Source organism: Euprymna scolopes, chromosome 36 (genome assembly GCF_053919585.1).
Source record: "Euprymna scolopes isolate OS-2025 chromosome 36, ASM5391958v1, whole genome shotgun sequence".
Lineage (NCBI taxonomy): Eukaryota > Metazoa > Mollusca > Cephalopoda > Sepiida > Sepiolidae > Euprymna > Euprymna scolopes.
In genome coordinates, this window is record NC_136517.1 from 52362672 (window position 1) to 52378381 (window position 15710).

A 15710-nucleotide genomic window follows, 5' to 3' on the forward strand; every position below is an offset into this window, starting at 1 on the left:
GGGTACCCCTCGCTAGTTAATAATAAATGCTAAATCTGCATGAATTAAAATATCATATTTAAGTGTATTTTATGACCAGGCAACGTCGGACGGTGGATATAATATAAGAATCGATAGAGAATCGATTCTATAATGATAAATACGAAGTTTGCATACATTAAAATATCATATTTAAGCGTATTTTACGACCGAGCAACACCGGGTGGCCTGCTAGTGAAAAATGAAAATATTTTTAGAGTTTATCATGATGTAGGAAAATCCCCAAAGTCTTGTTTATGCTGGGGAGTCTGAGAATGAGCATCTCAACGCTTGAAAACCAGGACCAAAACTAATTCTTTCTCTATGTATATGTGGAGTCTTTTAGATGAGGATTGATAATTTGCATTATTTGGATTCTTCAAGCTACTGTTCTCATCTTGAGTATTGTCATCACATTTCGGTCGACATAACCTTCAACCTTCTTCAGGAATATCTTGTCGAACTCGAAAATCTTTTTGTCAAGCTTGGAAATCTGCACGGAATTTCGAAGGAACGTTTTATTTAATTCCCAATGGATAGCATGTTCTCGTTCTGTCAGCCATGACTAGGGTGGAAGTCCTAAATAATTCACAATTGTATTTCTGAGTGCCACCCACATGGATTGAACCGTCAACCTCCAGAAGAGTGTAGCTTTGAACTAAATTTTATCAAGTACTTTATCCACCACACCATGGAATGTATTTCGATTTTAAAACAAATGGATGAATATGAAACTTTTATATAAAAAAAAAACTGAAATTTTTCAACTTTCTAAAAACGATTCTTTTTTGAACCACACGATATCCTTCTCTCACTTCTACTTTTGTTAATATCGACGTACGAACATCCATCCTGTTGTAAAGAATATTATGAGAGTATTAAAAATGATGAATGGAGCGAAAACAAATCGATTTCTTATGAGGACGGTATACAACAAGTATTTATTCATGTTGGATTTAGAGAAAACCATGTCGTAGAGTGTAGGAAAGCGATCTGGTAGTAGCGTGTTCCAGAGATGGAAAGTTCCTAGAAAGAGACTGTGTTCTAGAAAATTCCGTTTGCTGTTAAGCATCCTGAGGAAGAAAGGACAGCTCTTTGCATTAGCGGTAATAAGACGAGCTCTTGCTGTGAATGCCTCACAAAGAGAAACCAGAGATTGGAGGTCGGTCGAGCATCTTTCTTGGTATCACTTAGGTAAATCATACACTGTTCCATTAGCCTGCTTCCCGGCCGATTAAAATATGATAGCCTTCAAGTCCAATGTAAACAAGTTTTTGTTGAGCCGTCCCCTTAAATAATCCAAATTCTACCCAATCTACACCATTAACGATTACTAAACTACCACCTTACATTCAGTAACCCTTATCCTCGAATGGCCTTCGAACCTTGATAAGTGGTAACTCTTTTGTAAAAAAAAAAAAAAAAAAAAAAGCATACATCTTCCTATGAGCATACTAAACAAGACGAATATCCCAAAGTCATTTATCCATTAACCCTTCTGGAATGTAAACGATTTGAACTGTTTTATTTATATGCTATTTGACGTTATGAATCAGCTTCAGCTGCCCTACACAATGTCAATATATTTGAATCCATGCTCTGTTTCAGATGAACCAGTCACCACGCATGTCATTTATCGAATCGAAAATTATGTATTCCAGAATTGTATACCCTCGTTTCGCGGTTGCTATGGTTGTTTTCTCTTACGGCATATCAACCCTTATCATATTAGTTAATGCATATCAACCCTTATCATATTAGTTAATGCTGAATCAAGTCATTTTGGGTGAAAGGTTTTATACTTCGATTTCTTCATATCTTGAAATATTTATTCATAATGTTTGGTTTGGTTGTTTCGTTTTACGGCATATCAACCCTTTTCGATTCTGCCACTTTTGGTAAAGTTTTTATGCTTCAAGTTCTATGTATTTTCAAATATTTATTCATAATTCATAATTCATTTGGTTGTGTTTTTGTTTTTTTGTTTTTTTACAACATATAAACCTTTTTCTGATTCTGTGGTTTTGGTAAAAGTTTTTATGTTTCACGTTTTTTAAATCTAATATTTATTCATAATGTTTGGTTGTGTTGGGTTGTTCTTTTTAACGGCATATCAGCCCTTTTCGATTCAGTCATTTTTTTTCAGTCATTTTGGTAAAAGTATTTATGTTTCAAGTTCTATATATCTTGGCTAAATAAAACGTTTTGCTTTGAATTCTTCATCATTTAACTATCAATCTATCTACTCATTAATCCTTATCGATGAGTGGCTTTTAGTCGTATTAAGCGATGACTCATTAGTGATTTTTTTTTTAACATTATGTATTATGGAACCTGCTCTGCTTGGTTCAATTCCTACCAGATGTATTTCGCTCAAGGCTTTACATACTCCAACGAAAGAAGATCACCTTAGTATGTATTTCGATTGTTTTGACGTAATTTTTTTTTTTTTTCGTATTTTCTCATCAAATCTTTCATGGACTTTTTATGCATTTGATCCATTTCTTTTTCTGCTTCCCATGGATTTGATTTTCTCTATCACCCCAAATGAATTCTCACAATTCAGGCCATCCTCTATCGCTACAAATCTACTATCAGAATTTGTATAGAGTACTACTGTCATATTTCATCGCCACTACGACCACTTTTACAACTAGGTGTTACAATCTACTGAGCCAACTTCTTTCAACGTGTCAACAAGAGGAAACTACTGTTTTCTGTCGATGAAACAATTTCTTATATCTGTCCATAGCAGTTCAATGTGTAATTATTATTAATAGGAAAACGTAGCAATCCATGTCTAAATGTGCTTATAAAAAAAACGAAGGAATTTGTAATCGTTTCGTTTGTTGCTGTTGTTGTTGTTGTTGCTGCTGCTGCTGCTTTTTTTATTATTTTTTCACTGTTTTATAAATTTTGACTATATCACATAGGAATGGAAAAAGACAGTTCACTCGATTAAACAAACACGTTAAAATAAACATTGAGGAAGAGCTTTTAGAATAAAGACAACGAAAGGGAGTTTTATTCTATATTCAAAAGCAACTTTATTTGTTATCTTCGTTAGTAGCGTGTACAAGAGAGAAACGGGTTAGTAGCTGGAAGTGTTCTTGGGTGTAAGGATAATAGACTTAATATTATGCCGGCTTGTTGAAGAGGAGAATAGTTCTTTATATACGTGTTTATAGCTAGTAGTGTCGGGACGAAGGAGGCTGGTTAAAGGAGAAAGAAAGAGCAAAGTCTTCAGTGTATTTACGTATTGTAATGAGTATTAGGAGTGTGTGTCGGAGCAGTGCTGTAGCATAATAAAGAAAGCTCGTGTGGGTACCGAACGTGGAAATAAGTGGGTGTTTCAAGATGGCCATGTTGGCTTGTGGTACTCACGTTAGCCTGGCGCCAAAGAGCTCAGGCAGTGTCTGTTGCCAGCCAGCAGGGAGAAAAGAGAGTAAGAGGGAGAGTGTCGTCGGTTTTACCTTTTATACACTCGGTCATGTGACTGGCAGCTGGCTTGCGATTGGGCAAGCTAGTAAGACGGAAGATTTAAATCTCGAACCGTAAACTGCGAGATTTTGCCTCTGCCAGTGACAATTTTTCGACTGTTACAAGCGTCTTCATCCGGAAGTTAGTGATTATTTCAGCATATTTCTTAAAACAATACGCATATTACTAAATAGATTTTAACTTGAACTATTCCTTGTTTACTAATATTCAGCAAATAAAAACAAAAATAAAACAATAGTATATGTATCACCTATACACAGTTTTTCAACGCATTATGTTCAGGCCACTAAACTGCGGTTTTACCAGAATGTCAATGTTTATAAATGTGACATAAACATCCCAGAATAATGAGATACTAAAAAGATTTGCGGTTACAATGTTTTTTTGGTTTTGTTTTGTTTTTCTTAGTATTCGAATTAATGTGACTCAGTGATTGGTTGTTGCTTTCTTCCTATGGATTGGCTAACACTTGCACAGTATCCTTCGGCCTCTTTTCGATCCTACAACGGCTGAACCTCAATGACAAAAGTCCTCAACGGCAATCACTGAAAGCCATCGCACTTCTTCATTATTACAGCCTTGAACTTGTTTGACTTCTTCTCAACAAAGCTCGAGACGGCAGTTAGAAGTCAGCCATCATCTTGAATTCCTGATTGTATGGCAATAAACGTCCACACGAAACAGCCTTTACTTTCGCAGGAAAAGAGTCAGAATTAAGAAATGCACACTGTGCATTGCGCACGCGCAACCTGTTACACGAACTCTTCATCCAGATAAATTCTCATGAAGCACGTTTTTGCAAACCTGATAATCTTCCTCCTTTCTGAACAATTATCTTTTTCTTATATCATACTAGCATGGGTACCCGGCGTTACCCGGTGTTTGGAGGTGTGTGTTGAGTACAAAAAAAAGTGATAGCAGGAAGGCAGGTTCGAACACATACCGCGAATGAGGAAAAAAAAACGTGAAAAACAATGTGATGTTTTTGCCGTTGCATCCATTGCCGAACCGGAAGTGGCGAATGTTTAAATTAAGGCTAGACATTTGAAAAGGGGGATGGTTTTCGAAAAAAACGACCCCTCCTTTTAGAAAAGTGCCCCGTTGAGGACAATGTTCTTTTGCCAGTTTTTCGCTATTTGTTGTCTGGAGGGTGTAGCTTCTAAACAATACCGATCTCGTGAAAATCCGTCACCTTTGTCGAAAGTTGTAGGCAGACATACATACAAACATACATACATACATCATAATGATTGCAAAGTCTTGTCAGACGAGGGCCACTTCCTCTAAAACTTAAAGTACATGAGCCCAAAAATGACTTCAATCGCCACAGAACCATTTTAATAGACAAATGCCTGAGGGAGTATCTGTACACAGATAATGTTACAGAGTCTTAGCTTTGTACGGCAGCTAAGTCTCTCTCTCGGTTCAAAATGTTAAGATCCAGCAATAAGCAAGAGCAAGATAGCCAGCAACAAGTTAAACTGCAGACCAGCTTAATGCGGGTACTGGTCTCCCACTTTTTTTTTTTTTAATCAGAGATTTGCTTCTCCTAGATAGGCGTCCTTCACCACGGCTTACGGGAGCTCTCTCCACCTCAACACACACATACATACACACAAATACACACGGTGCTAGTTGGCCATTGACCCCGAAAAAGGGTTCATTCGCCCTTTGGCGAATTTGGTAAATACATACATACATACATACATACATACATACATTTAAACAGACAGGTCAGATTTATATTATAGATAGAATTTTTGCTGACCCAGAAAAATTGCTATAAAATTACACACACGTCGTTCTTTTTCACAAAAGATGTCAATAATATTTCTGCACGAATCCACCTTTTTTATTGGGTAAAATTAATCTCAATATTTGTGTGCTTTTTTGGTGTGGTGGAGGTTTAATTTAAAAATAAAACGTAGCAATTAACTGGGATTTACTGTAATATGAATACGGTAACCAGCCTTACCTGAATTAACTATGAATGGTGTTTGTGAATACTAAACATTTAGCAACGGTAGTTTTATTAAATAACTATCAAACTGAAGCATTTTAGTAAAAAAGACAAAATCTTAATTGGTAAGGAAATTTAATATTTACGGTTTGAAGGCTTGGTTCATGCAAGTTTATATAACAATGGCGAACTTGTGTGGTGATAGCGAATCATTAATAAGTGTGTGATATAAGTATATGTAGGTATGACATTAATAAACGCTGAATTACGACCCCATTAACAAACAATGCCTTTTTATTATTCTTTTTGAATTGCTAACTATCTGTGGTTTCTTAGGTCATTAATGATCAGATCATGTAATTTTCGAAAAGTAGGTGAAATTTATAAGCATAATTGTTTTGATGAAAAATATAGAAAACAAATGAAAATTTGAGTATAAGCAAACAAGTATGCATTTCTACAAGAAACCTATACTAAAACTGGCTTACAATTATCATTAATGATAATCTGATATTCTGGTATTAGAAGTTGCTTTTTGAGAATGTATTCTGGAATAGTGGATTTGAAGTGCATATAAATATGAAGGGACATAAGTTAAATGAATTTTATGCAAGTGAATGCGTTCAATGAATGTAGCATTGGCTTTGTTATTTGTATAAAGCTCTTGGATAAACAATATTTGATGTTGTACCTTCTGGTTCTAATATAAATAGACTGTGGGGGAGGGGGCTACCCGTGAACATCCTACATAAAACTGCCCATGGCTAAAGCAAAGTTGAGACCAAGCACCGCCAAGAAATGTCTTGGAACTTATTTATTGTCATTGCAAACCAATTTAAAATGAATGCAAAATCTGATGGAATAATTGACATTTTGTGCATAATTGTCAATAATGAAGGTTTGTAGTAAATATCAATATTGAACTTTTCATCAGATTTGTAGAATTTTTTAGGCATTTTTGTCCATCAGAAACCAGAACACTAAAAGCTATAAATTGAGCAGGATGTTTAGCTCTGAATGTCCTCATAACTTTAACTGATTTGCGATGAGTCATTTAAGAACAGCATCGACAGTGAAGATCGTTTCGTCTGAAAAGAACTGTACAATGAAGTTAATACGTTTATATATATATATATATATATATATATATATATATATATATATATGATGAAAATAATGGAAATAGTATTCCGACAAAATAGAGAAATAAAAAGGAACAAACCGTATTATGTGTTCATCAAAGGAAGTCTCGAAATAAAGACGAAACGTTGATGAACACATAATACGGTTTGTTCCTTTTTATTTCTCTCTCTCTCCCTCTCCCTCTCCCTCTCCCTCTCTCTCTCTCTCTCTATATATATATATATATATATATATATATATATATATATATATATATATACACCATTGTCCTATCAAGTCCGAGTGATGTACAAAATCAACCTTTTGTTGGTAACATCGAATGGAAACAACATTTGACGAGTTGGTGAGAACAGAAAAATTTTATGAACACATAAAATCATAAAAGTGCCATCCCATTAACGAAACGGCTGTAATGGAGAAATCCAGGATGAAATTTTAAAAAAAGTTACAAAAAAGAAAAAAATGTAAGTTTTTGAATTTCAACCAAGTTTTTTACTATACATGCTCTGCACCTATAAAATAGATACATCGAGATTCACTCGAAATTTACGGTGATTAAGTTTTTATCATAACAGTCTCAATCCATTAAACGGTATACATTGAAAATAACAATACTTCAAAAATAAACATCATATACATATATATATATATATATATATATATATATAAATTTATATACATATATATGTATATATATGTATATATAGATATATGTATATATATATATATGTATATATATGTATATATATATATATGTATATATATGTATATATATGTATATATATATATGTATATATATATGTATATATATATGTATATATATAAAGTTCATGTACATTGTTAACATGAAGTAAAAACAATATTTGTTTTAAAAGTGTTCAATATGTGTGTAGAACTTATAAATAAATAAATAAATAAATAAAAATAAATAAATAAAATTATATAAACATTTTAAGGAACCTACATGGATCGATCAACGTTTCAGCATAAGATATCTCACTATTGATGCAATTCTCTATCTATATAAAAGCCAAGTATGTTCAAGTATGGAGTACTGCTGCCATATCTGGGCAGGAGCTGCTAAAAGCAGCCTATCCTGCTTTGACAGAGTACAAAATAGACTTTGTGGCTTGGTAGGGGATGCCCTTTTCTCTTCCCTGCAGCCTCTCTCCCACAGAAGAGACGTTGCGAGCCTGTCTTTGTTTTATCGTTATTTTCATCGCAAGTGTTCGTCTGAGCTCTAATATCTGGTCCCCCCCCTCGCCAATCTTTCACGAAAAACACCCGTCTAGCTGAAACTACTGTCATTAATTTTCCCCACTCTTTATCTGTGCCTAAATCCAAGCATAGATTCCATGAGCAGAGCTTCTTTCTTAGAAGTGCACGCCTGTCGAACTCTCTTCCTGTTGCCTGTTTTCCACCTGACTACAACCTGGATGTCTTCAAGTCCAACATAAACAAATTCCTAACAAACCGCCCCCTTAAGTAAGACACTCCATCAAATCTCCAATACGATACTATCCCATTGATTACTGTACACGCAATAACCCTTATCCCCGAGTAGCTTCCGGGCCTTGATAAGTGGTGACCTTCATGTAAAAAAAAGAAGAAAAAAAACATTTCCATGCCTCATCAAGACTCTAAATCGATCTCGTCGCAGTTAGAAAATAATTTTAGAATAAAATCTTGCCAGAATTCCAATAGAAAATACAAAAGGAAGAAAGAAACACTCTTTTTTTTTTTCGATTTTTTGGTAATCACTAATCCCCCCTTCCCTCGTGTGTGTGTGTGTGCGTGTGTGTGCGTGTGTGTGTGTGTGTGCGTGTGTGTGTGTGTGTGTGTGTGTTTAAATAAAAAAAACGTCCTTTATTTTTTTTAAAGTTGACAATGTGAGACGGGTTCAACACATACCAGCACAGATTCAAGGTGTAGAAACATAATATAGCCGCATGTCACTGACACCCAGCGCCGCCGCCTCATAACCAACAATCAACCCTAACCCTAACCCTAACCCTAACCCTAACATGTCCAATAACGGAGAAAGATAATCACAGGTTTTTCCACGATATTATCAGGGTTTTTTTTTTTTAACACATTTGACTGATTTTGTTGACCCACATCTAATTACTTACCTGTATCCTAACAATCCACCCTTATTTTCATGAGCTTCAACCTACTGTACTCCCACCGACACCAAATGTTCACAAAAAAAAACCCACCCATCTAGCTACAACTACTATCAACTATTTCCCCCACTCTCTATCTGTGCTTAAATCTAAACGCAAATTTTTATGAACAAAACTTCTGTGGAACTCTGTTCCCCTGGCCTGCTTTCCAGTGAAAAAAAGGCGTGACAAAATCTGGCTCAATAACCTCTGTTTATGAAATTGTGTGAAAGATATTTGTGACGTATGTTTCAGAATTTTTTTTTTTTTTTTTTAAGTAGGATTGATAATTTATACTATGTGAACAACTATTTCCTGTTTGGTTATTATTCTCACAACGTTTCAGCCGATGTAGTCTCCAATTCTTTTTCAGCTACATTTGGCCTTTTGGCCGAGATCAAAGTGTAGTATCTGTTCCGGCAGATACTGCAAGCTATGACTAGCTATGACTAGCAAAGACCAGATGTGGGGGCAACCCCACATGCCTGACCTTTAACTAGCTCCCATTTCCCACCTCTTGGGAGCTGGTCCCCATTTTCCCTTCCCCCTCCCTTCACTCCTCACATTAAAAATCGGCCTTGTGCCTAATTTGCTCGGTGGGGGAGCAAATAAATACCATCTGTTCTTCAGATTCGGCACTTCCATTTCTTGTTCTCTTTCAGTGGAGGAAAAATCCTTCACGACTGAGACAATTTTTATTTTTGTACCTTTTCTCCACACTAAAAAACGACCCTGGTGTCTAACTCTGTCCCGTGGGGAGACATTGTAAATAGGTACATATGTTTCATAATGAACAGTCGTATGTCCGATAGTGATTACGTCCCGCTGGTATTAATATTGACAAGGGCCGAACTAAGTACAACTCAAAGTGACACAAAGTTTAGAAAATGAACGAGATCCCACAAAAAAAAAGAGGTCAAAAGTAAATAAAACGTCAACAGTAGAGTAAAACAGATGACGCATGACGTCACGGATATCGTTATTGAGAGAAACGAAGGTTTTCAGTTCAGTCTGTCTATCAGAATCGTGTGGGACACGTTGCTAATAATAACTAAAATGAAAACTTTGACAATCACTCAGTATGCAATGTCTCCCTAAGATCTCTGTTCGTTGTGTCCACCCATTTATCCTTAATAAGACAATTAAGAGAGCATTCATTTCTCCTCTTCCCCTCCCTTCCTCCCTCCCTACCTATCTACCTACCTACCTACCTTGTGTAGGCTATTTCTCTCCGGAATAAACTTAATATTAAACATGCAACGAACATCTTAGTCTCCTTTTTCTGGGCACGTATAAACTAAGTAATTAAAACATTACACATCTTTATAAATTCAGAGAATGTTTTAATTGACTCATGTACTCATGGTTGAAAGCGTTGGTTAACAATCGGTTCCGAGTAAGTCTTCTAGAGGTTGAATGTTCAGTCCTTACTACAGATGATGATAACTAAAAGAAAATAACATGAATTAAGTAAGTTTAAGAAGTAAAGCATAAGTTATTAGTCTCTCTCCCCATAAGTAAATTCTCTCCAATAAAACCTTGAAGAACTCAGCAAAGTTTCTTTTGTTTTTCATGCATGAATAGTTTATTTGTTTAAGTTTAACAGACGAGACAATCACGGGCACACTTGAAATGGAACTTATGAAACAATGATGAGAAGAAACGACTATAAAAAAAAGACAAGGTATAAACACCTCGTGCAGGTACTGTAACAGAGCCGGTGATACGCATTATAACAGCAACAGCAACAAATGACCAAGGGACAGGCACACACATAGACAGCTAGGATCAGGAAAAAAGTGTGTGCTTGCATGAGATGGAAATGTGGCCCCATGGTAACGTGAAAAACTTTTAAGCGCGTCTTGAGACATCAGGGTTTTGTTAACCACATGGCGAAATAAGGGACTTTTAAAACAATATGCGATGCATTGTTGGAAAGTACCGGCAATGAATGTCTTTTGTTGAAACTGAAAAACAAAAATGCCGAGTCAGATTTCTTTTTTTGTTTGTTTGTTTCCTTGTGAATGTCTCAGACACAATATATTGTGTTAAAAATGGCGAAATAAGAGATTTTTAAAACAATATACAATGCGCTGTTGGAAAGTACCGGTAATAAATGCCTTTCTCTGAAACTGAAAAACAAAAAAGCCGAGTCAGATTTCTTTTCTTTTCTTTGCTTTCTTGCGTCTGTCTTAGAAACAACATATTGTGTAAGAGTGTTAAAATGTAACGATACTATTTTAAAAGATTAACGACAACGTTGCATTACATAGAAAGAGACTTTATTCGATTTTCTTGGATACCCACGATTAAAAACGTAACAAACAGAGATTTCAAAAGATGAGGAATTGCATGCGATAATGGAGAAAAGTGTGCAAGAAATGGAAGACAATGAAGATGGATGAAAACTCAGATGTGGAGGGAGTATATGTGTATGGCAAAGCTCTGGAGATTGTCCCAAATTTGTTGGTTACTTTGGTGATACCATTGGAACACAGGGGGAAGCAGGTACTAGATTGCAAGAGTAAAGAGTGGATGAAGTAAGTTCAGGGAACCGCTGTCATTACTAACCAGCAGAGCGTAACCACTGTCGATAAAGGGAAAAGTCTATCATATTTGCGTGCACAATGTGATGATTAGGGCGATGACAGCAGAATATTCTTTTTGTTGTTTTGACTCTCGAGTATATATCCGACACAGTTAATCAACCAAGAACCACATCACTCTATATAAAAGCATATAAGATATCAACAGATACACACTCCAGATTTAAAAACAATGAAAACAATATGCTGTTGTCATAGCCCTAGTGATGATGTATGGAAGTGAAACCTGGCCAGTGACGAGATGCTATGCATGGGGAGAAACGATATAAGAATGATACAAGGAATGTATAACGCAAACCTTAAAGACAGCCTCAAATCCAATGAGATCAGTAGATTAAATCAGGACAGTATAGAGATATGTGTGCAGAACAGAATGCTCTGATGGTATGGTTACACTGAAAAAAAAATGGATAAGAGTTCCTGGGTTTATAGATGTTGAACAATCACGGTAACAAAATAGTATGTCTTCAAGTGGACAAAAATCAGACTTGTTATTCAAGAGAGAATTAAAAGAACGAGGAATACATCCATTTACAACCAGAAAGACTAACTGCTGTCGTCTGGATCATATTTTCTGTAAATATGAATACCTTAATCAAAAGACAGATTTTCGCTTGAAGAGATCTTAGCTATCAATAACTACATATTGAAACATTGTCATGTCGGTGTAGCTAAGCCTATTACACGCTTATAAATAAATATTAATTTACTATTGAGAACTACTTTATAGACCTGGTGGAAATTAAATTTTTGTCCCATGAATGCATTCTTAACATGGACTACTAAATATTCAAGTGGTGTCCTACTTGGCACAGGCACTGGCAGCTATGACTCTCCATCTATCTTTCTCTCCCTCAAGGCATTCATGAATTCATTGTTGCTCATCATTCAGAATCCCATTCATGCTGGTCAGGGAGGAGATACAGTGCATAGAGAGGAACCATATGAGAATGATATAAAAACGAAGATTAAATCCGGGCAGTATAGGGATATGTGTGCAGAGCAAGAGACTTAATTAATTTGGTCACATTGAAAGAATGGATTCGAGTTCTTGGCTCAGTAGATGTAAAATAGTTAAGATTCGGTTCACAGGGGGAAGGCCAAAGTAAACATCGGAGGAAGTGATAAGGATGAACTTGAGAGAAAGCAAGATAAATATATAAACCTGGCCAGGAATGGGTTGGAATATAGATGGGTGCAACAATACGGGGTTGGGAAAAAAGCAGAATATCCTTCTCTTATTTCCAAGGGGACTAAGTTTTAATAGCAAAATCACATCATATAACCTGGGATCCATACCGAAATTACTGCACTTCTTTGGCCCACTCTGTACAAGTGGCTGAGGGAAGAGTTAGGGGTATCCATAGATACGGAATAAGAGGGGAATTCAATATCACTGGCAACCATTTCAGGTGAAAGATCCCCCCCCCGTTTCCCCCCCAAAATATGGATAAAAATGCAAGATTTATTTGTTTATTATGAAAACTGGCCGTTTTAGAGATTTAAAACATAATGAAAAATGACTCGTAAGTCGAAAATATTCAACTTTGAAATTTGAAACTTTCCCATGCTCAAATCTTGTCCAACTTTTAGTATGATGCATAATAGACCAAACCTGGCATAAGGCTGCTAAAAAAAAACAAAAACAAATTCTTGCAATTTCTTTGTGGTTGGGGTATTTTTTGCGCTGTATTTACTGGACTAGAAGTCAATAAAAAAAAGCTTTCCAACACATGTAAAACGGACATTAAATCGATGTTTATGCTGATGATGCTGCTGATGATGATGATTGAAAAACAATTTCTTGTGATTCAGTAATAGAAGCCCTTATTTAATAATTCGATTAATGAATTTATTTATTGATGTAATATATACATGAAATTAAATTTTAATTGAAACGTTTTGTTTTTCATTGTTTTTTTCCTCATTAGTAGTACAAACGAGACACTTATAGAAACAAAGCTCCAGATGTGATCACCAAATGAATCTTCTCCACGTGGTGCATCATCACTATAGACTTTCAGTATAAGTTTCGAAGCATATTACTGCTAGGTAATTTAACGTCTTAAGTTATTTTGTCAGCTTTTCAAAGTCAGAATCCAATTAGCATTTAAGCTGACAAATTAGACTTTCCTTCTCTCTAATCAATTTTCATTTATTATTGTTGCACCATGTTATTTGCAATATATTCATGCTCATATTGGTCTAACGAAATTATGGAAAACACTTTTCTGTTTGTATGGAGAGAGACAAGGAGAGAGAGGTGGAGAGAGAGATCTACTGGTATAGTAGATCATTTTTTATCACCACTTCTGTCCTTGGTAACTTGCGTTCGACTGGTTTTGGAACCCAGTAGGTCTGATGTTTAAATGGAGATTGAGAGAGCGTATGTATATATATATAGAGAGAGAGAAAATAAAAAGGAACAAACCGTATTATGTGTTCATCAACGTTTCGTCTTTATTTTAAGACTTCCTCTGGATGAAATAAAGACGAAACGTAGATGAACACATAATACGGTTTGTTCCTTTTTATTTTCTCTATTTTGTCGGAATACTATTTCCATTATTTTCATCATATATATATATATATATATATACATATATATACGTGTGTGTGTGTGTGTGTGTGTGTGTATGCGTGTGTGTGTGTATGCGTGTGTGTGTATTATGTTTTTTTTAACAGTTCACTTCTCGTAAGTAAAAAAAAGAAAAGAAAGAAAATACTCCGGCTGCGATCATTAGACCGGATAAAAGTGCTTTCAAACTTATTTTTAACATAATGAATCTGTCATGTGAACTATTCACACATGCGCATTCATGGAACAGTTAACAAATGGATGAAAATCCAACGACCTCCCTATGTAAGGATTTTTCAAGTTTGAACCCTTAGCAGCACATTTTTCTGGATAAAAACAGATTAAAAAGTTTTCCACATGTCTGAATATCCTATATATCCAATTTCAAGTATATAGATCAAAAAATCCATTGAGTATATAGGTTGATAAGTTCCCTCACACACACACACACGTTTAAGATAAGATTCTGCAAAAGTGTATGGATATCCATCATTCACCTTATACAACTGCTGCCGCTAAGTTGTATCACAAAAGTTCATACTTTTAAGATTACTCTTTATAAAAAAATATTTCAATTTTGTTTTTAATAGAAATTGCCCAGACAAGGCATGAAGCTACTTGATGCAAAGAGCTAAAACATCTTTCTCAGAGTCAAAAACTTGCGAATGATAAATGTTATATGAATAGATTCCAACACAGAAAACAGCAATTCTCTCCCTTTGTCAGAAACGGCATTCGTTGAATGAGAGAACTAAAGGACAAAATAAATCTAATAAATTATTACAGATTATCTACTATGTATTAATAAAGTCGATTTTTCCTATGTAAATTCAGTCAGTACAGAACTATAAACACAGGTGTTATATAATTCCATTGTGTTTATGCTTCCTGCCAATAACTGATACATATTTTCAGAAATTATTAGTTTCATTCGATTTAAGAATTTCCTACATTAATTCTGACCTTGCAGATTCTCACAAAAAATTATATTTAGAGGAAGTTGGGAGTAACTTTTACTCACACAAAAAAATCTACTACCACTCTCCCAATAATCACTGGAACTGCTTCTTCATTGGATACATTTTTCAGTTCAGACAGGCATTATTTTATTTTTTTTATTGTGATATTATCTTCCATCCATTATAACATCTCTAAGTAAATATGGATCACTTGCTTTAGCTTATGTTTTTATTTTTATGGCACTTTCATTGGCTACAAACCTGTTCAGGAATAACTGAATGTAATTGCTAAAGAATTAAAAAATAAAACTTGGAAAAATAAAGCATGGCATCTTCTATTTCTCCATTCATTAAAACTTCCAGAAGTACATTCTAGTATGAAATAAAATAATTAAAATAAGGAAAATATTAATCTATTCATTTATTTTGCCTTTCTCATAGAATAGACGTCAGTAGTCGTTTTCTAGCAGGCACTCGACTGAGCTTCAATCTCTAGTTCCTTTGTCAAATTTTCACAGCGAAAACTTGTCTTTCTACCAACTCTGCTTTCTTTTCTTTCTCCTTGCACAGAACATCAAATGGAATTTCTATGGACTGTTTCTTTCCAAAACCTTCCTATTTCTGGAACACACTGCAAAAAGACTGCTTCCTAACGGCTATAACATGGTTATCTATCAAATCTACAAATTGACTCATTAATTAAAAAATGTATTCTAACTGGGAATTTGAAAAAAAAAATCAACTTTCTGTTGTAAGTTTAGGGTAAAGTTTGAAATCATT